Source organism: Poecilia reticulata, chromosome 21 (assembly GCF_904066995.2).
Source record: "Poecilia reticulata chromosome 21, P_reticulata-male-v2, whole genome shotgun sequence".
NCBI lineage: Eukaryota > Metazoa > Chordata > Actinopteri > Cyprinodontiformes > Poeciliidae > Poecilia > Poecilia reticulata.
Window position 1 is genome coordinate 7,958,945 of NC_088850.1, and position 8,977 is coordinate 7,967,921.

Below are 8,977 nucleotides of genomic sequence, written 5' to 3' on the forward strand. Positions count from 1 at the left end.
TGTTTACAATACATTAATTTAACTCTTAACATTCCTATATTATAAAATAAAACATATTTCAACTGTTTCAACTGTTCAACGGTTAACCAAATATTAACACCATCTAATGGCAAAACATAAACATCACACCCAATACATACAATCCACTCATCAAAACACCTACCTTGTTCCCTCATCAACCAAGCGCTAACTGATTGTCTAGACCTTAATTTGACTACTCCTTAATTATCTCCTTTTTACTGTGACCCGTGCGCTCTCTCTGCACGATGTCCAAGCAGTTAATTGTCAGTTATTGTCTGCAGTGTTGTCAGTCACTTAGCAACCTTGCCCTTTAAAGCCCTTTCAAAATAAAAGCATCGGCCGCAAAACAACAAATATCTCTTAATTAGATGAGGAAACCAAAAAATACTAATAAAGTCATTTACAAGGACAAGGAGAAATCTGTCACGAATATATTAGTAGTGCCATCATAAATTCTCCATGATACAAATATATAAACAGTTTAGTTTCTGTTAGTTCTGTCAAGATGCAAGAAGGGGCGAATTTATATTTATATTGGTCAATCGTTTTATTTTAAATATGCTGTAGCAGCCGTAGTTTGACGACTGTTATAAATATCACCACGTTTTGCAAACACGGGATTAGCTCAGTTTTTGTCGCTTGTTTTTAGGAATTGCAGCGGCTGCAGTGCGCCACTATAAAGGTACAATAAAGCTGATAAACAGGTGAAGAACCAAACTGGACAGAACCACTTCTGATTGTTTGCCAAGCCAAACATCCAATAAAGGTTCCACCAAGCCACCACTAAGGCACTGGGCTCATGTTTCTCGACACGGGCAAAAGAAGGTTCAATGTCCAAACTTATTGATTGTTCTTGGTGATTTATTTTCTTCTTTCACCAAACAATTACAGAGATCAAACTTTCATTTGTTCTCATGCTACACTCTTGCTCTGGTAAAAACCATCGGCCCCAAACCCAAATGCCTGCTGGTCCTTCACCAGGCCCCTGCATTTATAGAAAGTGGACTGACTCAGATTACTTCCTGTCTAAATTTAGAAAATAAATAAGAAAAATAATAAAACAAAAAATAAATAAAATCAACAATTGTCAACCTACAAATAAACTCTGTAAATAATACAAAAAATAGAAATTTAAGAATAAAGTAACAAAATTCAAATGGATAAAGAAATAAAATAGCTCCTACAACTCCTATTCCGCCTTTTCTCGCTCTTTATGTCGGTATTACACGGTTGTAATACACGGTTTGTCGGTTGCTATAGCAATATAAATGCTATAGCAACCGACAAACAACAGCCCAACGAGCAGATAGAGCAGAGATTACCGATCAGGGGAATCAACACCAAAAAGCAAACATTTCCCACACAAAAAAGAAGCAAAAACACTAAAACAGAACATCCAGTCTGTTACATTATGTTGTCAGGCTTAATGTCTATATTGTGATTATTAAGTTTTTGCCTGACTACCGCAGTGACTTGATTTGGCGGGTTGTTTAGTGCTAACGGAACCAAAACACACTGAACTGCGCAGCACATGCTAAGGTTATCAAAGTCAATAGCAGACCAGCAACAGTTAGGCTTGTATAACTGACCCACTGCTCACTTGTTCAATGTTTTCTTTAAATTAAAACGTTTTCCTCACCTGCGAAATCTGAAGCTCTTATTACCATTATCTATGGTTGAATTAACTGCTAAACATTGCGTCCGTTGTTCTGATTCTTTGCGTGATTGTAGTAGTTTCCTGACCACCGATATTCCTGACTCAATGGACAGCTATGGCGCATCTGTGACTTACGATAAATCACGTAATTTCCAGTCCAATAACATATATATCCATCAATGCTGCTGGGGCTCCGTCCTTCTCGCACTTCCCACTACTTAGCAGTGGGTGAAAGGTTACATTGTGTTGCATTCAATGTTGTCGGAAAAAAGAGTTTTATGCGCTTAATGTCCGATTTCCCATAACTATTTATTTAATTCATAGTCGCTAGCTGGGGTGGTAACAGGGGGGACAAGGCTCTCATTTGGGGTGGCACCCCAGTAGATCCGCCCCTGGGTGGTTGCTAAACACAGACCATGAATCCATCAGTGGCAGCTGAGAAGAAGGGGAGTTAGGGTTGTTTTCTCTAAAGGTAGAGTTAGGAATTCCATCTAGAAGGTACTTTTGGGGGATAAGGCGAGGATCTACTGCATTGACTTACTGGTATATAAAAATGTTGGGGGGGTTGGTGGTGGATATTTTGATCAATCAACGGAATCAACAAGGTAACCATATTTGCACAATACTCTGGAGTTTTTTTATGAGGCATTTCTCAAATCATGTGACATGAACAGAACTGAGTTGAATGAGTTTAATGAAAATAGTCATTATGACAACTGAAGAGGATTAAAGATATTAAATGACAAGATGAGTCTTAATGTATTGACAACTAGATGGCTGGAATTAGCCTTATTATTTACAGCTGACTTGACATAGATGCATTACTGTGAGAGCATATTTCTCCCATTACAAATTTTTATTACACTTTTCTTGGCAGGAGTGGCCTTTTTAAATTAGTAGCTGGAAAGAGGTTAAATGGAGCAGGGTAAGAGATGCAGTAAATGGTGCAGGGCCTGGGAATTGAAACCAGGACAGCTGGGTTGAGTGTAGGTTCATCATATGGTCTACCTGCTTTACCACTGAGCAACAGGATTTACCCCATTACACATTGGGGTTTTTTTTTCTGTTCTTGCAGTGAAATATTTTTAATCAAATGCCATTGTTGCACTCAAGACAGAAATTGGTGTTGTCAAGTCTTAAGAAAATATGTGTGTGGTTTCGGGTTAGGGGAGGGGAAGCAAAAACAGTAAAAATATTTAAGAGTACTAATACTTTGTCACAGAATTGTATGAATGTACCTTTGTATTACCTCAGTTTCGCATAACTGCAGGGCAGGATTGCTGTTTGCCTGTTTTCCTCCTGAGCGTACTTCTCTTACTGTGCACTTTACTCAGATTTCATGTGGTTGGAAATAATTGGGCTCTCGTATACAAAAGTCAACAAAACAAAAAAAAATTGTTTTGCTGTTTATATATCTTATAGCTGAAATGTTCTACATTGTCCCAGTTTTCATTGTCATGTTGGTGGAGAGTTGTGCTAACAAGCAGTTCTGCAAAGGCAGAGCTTTGCCACAGTAGTGCACTGAAGTAAATGCACACGTCAGCATCCTAGCATTCTAATATCTAGCAAGTAATGTGTTTAACAACACAGTGCAACTTTCTTTATTGTGGTAACATTTTCTAGCTTTTTTTAAATTTTTTTTTATAGTTTTTGTTTGTGACAAACTTAGCTTTTTAGAGTGAATGTAAGATGTAAATTGAGAAACCTTTCAAACTTTATGTACTGTATTTTGAAAACAGCTGGAACAATTACCATCAAGGGCAACAGTGTATTTTTTTCTTTAGGGTTGCTGCATATTGATTAAGTTACACTGATGTCTCACAAATACTCAGTATGCAGCACAGGAATCTCCGCCAAGCTCTTGGTGGTGTGAACAAACTGTGACCGTAACACCGCAGCCGTTTTAAAATAACTTTTAGATGAAACTATAAAGAAGTTAATTGAACAAACAGGATATTAATAAATAACTAATCCGAAGAGCTGAAGTGCAGGTACATTCAAGTGTCATTAACTAATAAGCTAGTTTTCCTTTGTTATGCATTTGCAATAAATCTCACTTACTGTTTGCATGCTCGAGCCTCCTACTCTATGGAGTGGAATTAATTTCTTGATTAATCTTTTTGTGGACACCATCACTTTGAACCTGATATAAATCAAAGGTTCATATCCTCACCATCAAAACTGGATTATGCAAAGTTGTTCCATAGTTTATCTGTTACCTTGAACAAACCTGCTGATTGTGGGAGTAAGTTTTTATGTTTGTTGGCTACTATAACAAATGCAAGGGAATTTTTAAATGTTAAAACTTGATATTACAGTATAGTTTCAATTTACCAATTTACTGTTAAAAGAAACTCATTTTGCCAACAGCTAAAAAAGGAAATTGCATGAATGAAAGCAGCTTTTTTTTTGATTGCTTAGCCATATTAACATAGTTAATGTGAGCAAAAATGTTATTTGTGACAAATGTGAATTCAAGTTGCGGATCAATTTAGCTCTGTTACGGAGTGAAGGCTTCTTCAAACAAGACGGAGGCTGGAGGCTGTATGTCTTTTACTGAACCTTTCCGTTGATAACGGCAACAGCTGTTCGTAACCTAGCAACCACAATCAACAAAAGCAAGATGGTGACAAAACAGAACCAGATCCTGTTAAGCATTCTTCAAAATAAAATACTTCCTCTATTCAAATAAATGTCTCGCGTTTAAATATATTTCACTTCACCTTTGTAGTTATATACTATCATGTTCAATTAATAATCATCATGTAAATTATGCTTAACATATAATTGTAAATCAGCCACTTATCATGCAAAATATACTGAACAACATACAAGTGTAAAAAAGTCACAACAAGCTCAGAATGTTGGAGTCGTACAGTTGCATCACATCAGTATTTTCAGTTTACTTCCTGATAAATGATGAGAACTTCCTCAACAAGTTCTCAATTTTTCTGATGTGGAAATATCTATTCCTAAAATACAAAATAACCATATTCTGTATAACAATTTTTTTTGCTTTATTTAAGGTTTGAGTAATTAGATGGCAACGATGGGCCAGGAAGCCATGCGTGGGTCTTATTTAGCTAGAGTATAGTCCTAAAGATAATTAGCTCTTTCAATGGAAACTAATGCCTCATATTGATTTTGTTTTGGACCAATCTCGAGGACTGCAAAACCCTGAATGGACTAACCACATAAAAACCTATAAAGAGTGATCAATAGCTTTGGATATGAAAGTTCCCTTAATACTTGGAGATTTCTGCCTGAAAGTTTCTTGTGTGGGTGTAAATCTGTCAAAATATAAATTATATAAAGATGGTTGGGTGCGCTGTTGCCTGGTTGAAGTCTAATCTTGTAAAGGGCAGCTGAATTAATTCTGACTGAGTCATGAAAATGAGAAAAGGAAATGGGAGCAATGATTGTAGTCCTCGACGGGTGCAATCAGACCTCTGCTGACGTGAAAGTAACAAGTGAAAACTGCCCCATGATAGCTTCCCCACCTCAAAGCAAAAAGGGAGCAATTTCAATTAGAAATTGTGAAGTTTTGTGCAATTCAGACAAGATTATAGATGTTAGTCTGGACCCTCTTTATCGTAACGGGAAAAAAAAAAATTGCCAGCAGTTGGGGTTTTATTAGCTCAGTGTTTTTAAGTCCCACTCAACTCTTCTGTGAAATCTTATTCTATAGGGATGATTTCTTGCAACAATACGGTCCAAATTAAGGTGGGAAAACTGTTGTGACTCAGAGCAAGAAAGGCTCCGAGTCAAACGCATGCACTCTACTTAACTAAGATCCCTGCAGTTGCCCTCATAAATCAGTCTTTCTGAAGGAGTGGACAGAAGAACACCAAATACTTTACATTTCCTGTGCTACGTTCTGCGTTTTTCATCTTGCAGTATATGACGTGACAAAGTAAACAGATGTCTACCTTCTTCTAAGCATTTTGGTTTAATGAGCTGAAATTTGAATATGCCCATTATATATTTTTAAGGCCTGTAATGAGGATTATTTGAGACGGCACAGAGAATTTAAGAGGTCCAATGGCAGCAAAGAAAACGGGCATGGAGGAAGGAAGATGAAACAAAGCCAGACAAAAAGAGTCCCTTGCTCTCTCATCATGTGATTTTTGCCCAGTGAAATAAGGTTTAAGACTCTTATTTTGAAGTTGTAAAGGAAGTAATTATTGAATTGACCTGTTGTGTTGAAAGAGTTGGTTAAGTTTTCACCACTTTAAGAAAGTTTGTAGGCAAATATTTTGGGAGGAAAAGACGTAACATAAAATATGAATGACCTATTAGCACTGTGGAAATTCTGACTGGCTAGTCCTTTACCTCTAAAGTTGGCATATCCCACCGACAGAAATATTTGCGTAGTCGTTTTTTCACTTTTTGTGTGTGTGTGTGTGTGTGCGTGTGTGTGTTTTGGACTACATTTTGACCATAGTTGGTTAAAAAAAATAGATTGGGTATCCTTTGTCACCAAAAACTCCTGTTAATAATGCTTCGTCTCCTTCTCATTAGCCCAGTGTTGCATATTTTCTTGTGAGCCAAATATTTCATAATGTTTTTCATATTATAAATTAAAGGAAAGACATGTTTACAAAGCAGGTGACCTTCTTAGACATGATTGGTGTCAAATCTATATTACAGATCTCTTTTACTTAAACGTATATGCAAAAGTATGAAACTCACAAGCTTCTAAAAGGCATTTGCGTGTTGAAATATCCAAGATTTTTTCACATATCCAAATATGTAAAAAATTTATTTGATCAAAGCTGTGAAGCTGCACTTGTTAATCCTAGTCGTTAAGGCCCACTGTCCTGTATAGTTCACATCCAATATTTCAAACTCTACTACTTGGGGCACCCTGCGGTATCAATTATCTTGAAGATAAAATACGAACAAATTAACTGAGATGTAAAGCTAATAAGCTCAAACTGCCATAAAAAATAGTTTTTCAAGCACACTACATTTTGTTTAATAAAAAACTTCTCAAAAGGAGAGTGTAGAGGAACACATTTTCAAGAACTCCCATATGAATGGAACCAGATGGCTGTGAAACCAAAAAGATCTGGTGGCCACTCATGGAGTATTTCATTTACCTTGGAAGTTGGATTTGGGAATAACGTCAAAACCAATTCAACTATAATCCAGTCCCAAAATTAAAAACCAGTCGGTTTTGCCAGTCAGTATGTTTGGTCACCAAGCAATAATGCATTTGTCTTAATTTATGTTTAACCCAAACAGGTTGTGTGGTGCTGTACAAGTGAAATATTTGAGAGGCAAATCTAAAGGATTAATGGTAAATAAAATAGAAATGCATTTTTTTTTTCATTGCAGCTATCAATATGTTTAATATAAATGGTAGCCATATTGGATTTTGAGATCTGGTTTAGTGTAATTCCAACATTGGCTGAACTATTAATTTTTGCATCAGACAAACATTTAAAGTATGCAAAATAATGAGCACCCAGGGTGAGGGTTGGTAGACCACTGATCAGGTCTTTGCTCATGGATCTGAAGATTGAGATGGCACACTTTAAAAGTGACACTAACTCACAGTCCATTAGAGCTCAGTGTTGCTGATTTTTCCCCCAGATGTGTTTCGTCATTGTAAAAATAACTAAAATCACGAAGGTCAAGTATTAAAAACTAAAGCTTCAAACTTATGTTACATAAACTAGAAAATCTTCATCTTATGTATATAGCATATGATCTACAGTCATGCAAAGTGGATTCCCAATAAGCTCCCTGAGTGCTTCTACTGATGAAAATTGGATGCAAGTGGCTTGGAGGGATGTTGACACTGAGAACGGCTGACATAAGCAGAAAATAATAAATGTTTCAAAAGATTTTACTGATTAGACTTATAGCACTTTTTGGCCCAGCATGATTTTTTAAAAAAAGTCAGGACTGCTCCATTCACTCAGGACATTAATTCAAGCAACAACAACAACAAAAAAAAATGCTAGAAAGTAAATTGCAAAAAAGAATTTATTTTGAAAAATATGACTTTAGTCATCCGAGGAGGCGGGTTGGAGAGACAAACTTTAAATCAATATACAAGTCAATAAAATAAACATTTAATCAGTCTTCCTAGTTGAGCCTTAAGATTTAAACTCTGATAAGCAGTTTGCCTCCATGGTAAGAGCAAGCTTTAAAAGATTATGATCTAATCTATCAGTGTGTGCATCTCAGTCATATTCCAAAAAATAAAAATTCTCTTCACCTCTTGTCAACCTGAAGGGTGACAATACGCCATGTTAACAAACAACTTTTGTCAGGAGCGCTGCGCTGATTTCCTAAATATCAGCAGAGTCTGTCTGCACCGAGTTGGCAGTTTTTGTTTTTACGGAACACAGCTGGTTGGAGTCACAGATAATTGAGCTGCAGCTATTCCACTCTCTGCAGCTTCCCTTTTTGTTGTGGAGCAGACAAAGCTCTTAGTAATAACAGCTTTGATGAAAGGCCAAGCATGTTATTAGCAGTGGTTTCTTAATAATGGCATATCAATGCCTGATGATATATTATTATAATTTAGAACAGTTTTATTGTAAGATAATTGTGGGCTCTCCCAGTTTAGGTTTCTGTGTTTACATAGTCTGGTAATTTAGTAAAAGAAATAAGGAAATCTGTGAAATAATTGACCATTTTGAAACTGTAACATGTTTTACAGTTTAAAGGCCAAATAATCATTGTTGCACTTTAAATGCATATTATGTGCAGAGAGAAGTAAATCCAATAAAGTCTAATATTTCCAAGCAAATTTGTATCTTAATTTAGATAATCTAGGCCACAAACTAACTATTAGGCCTAAAAAAAAATTGTCAATTGATTTGGAGAATTGTGATTTATTTGAACTTTTGTCTTTTTGGGGTCAACTGATGGGAAAGAATTTCTGCAATACTCTATTAAAAAGCTTAAAAAGAATATTTGAAAAACTGACTCATGTTAAAATAAGTCTCATACATTATTTAGTCTTGAATTCTCAATTAGTTATTTTCCTATTTTTTTTTACAATTAGGATTTGTAAAGTTTCCATCACCTGCACTGTTGTTAAAATATCATCAATTCATGACACAAAGTCTTCATTTCTAGTTAGTATTTCTTTTACTGGTTCATATAACATTTTTTTAGTCTGGGCAAAAGAATTCCTCAAATTAAGTTTTAAAGAAATATTTCAAGCTTTTTCACATATTGTGGTAATAATTACAGCTTTGTAGTCAATAGACTGTATGAGTATGACTAGCAATTGTTTTCTTTGCCAGACAAATGCATCAAAAAGTCGCACCTATTAAC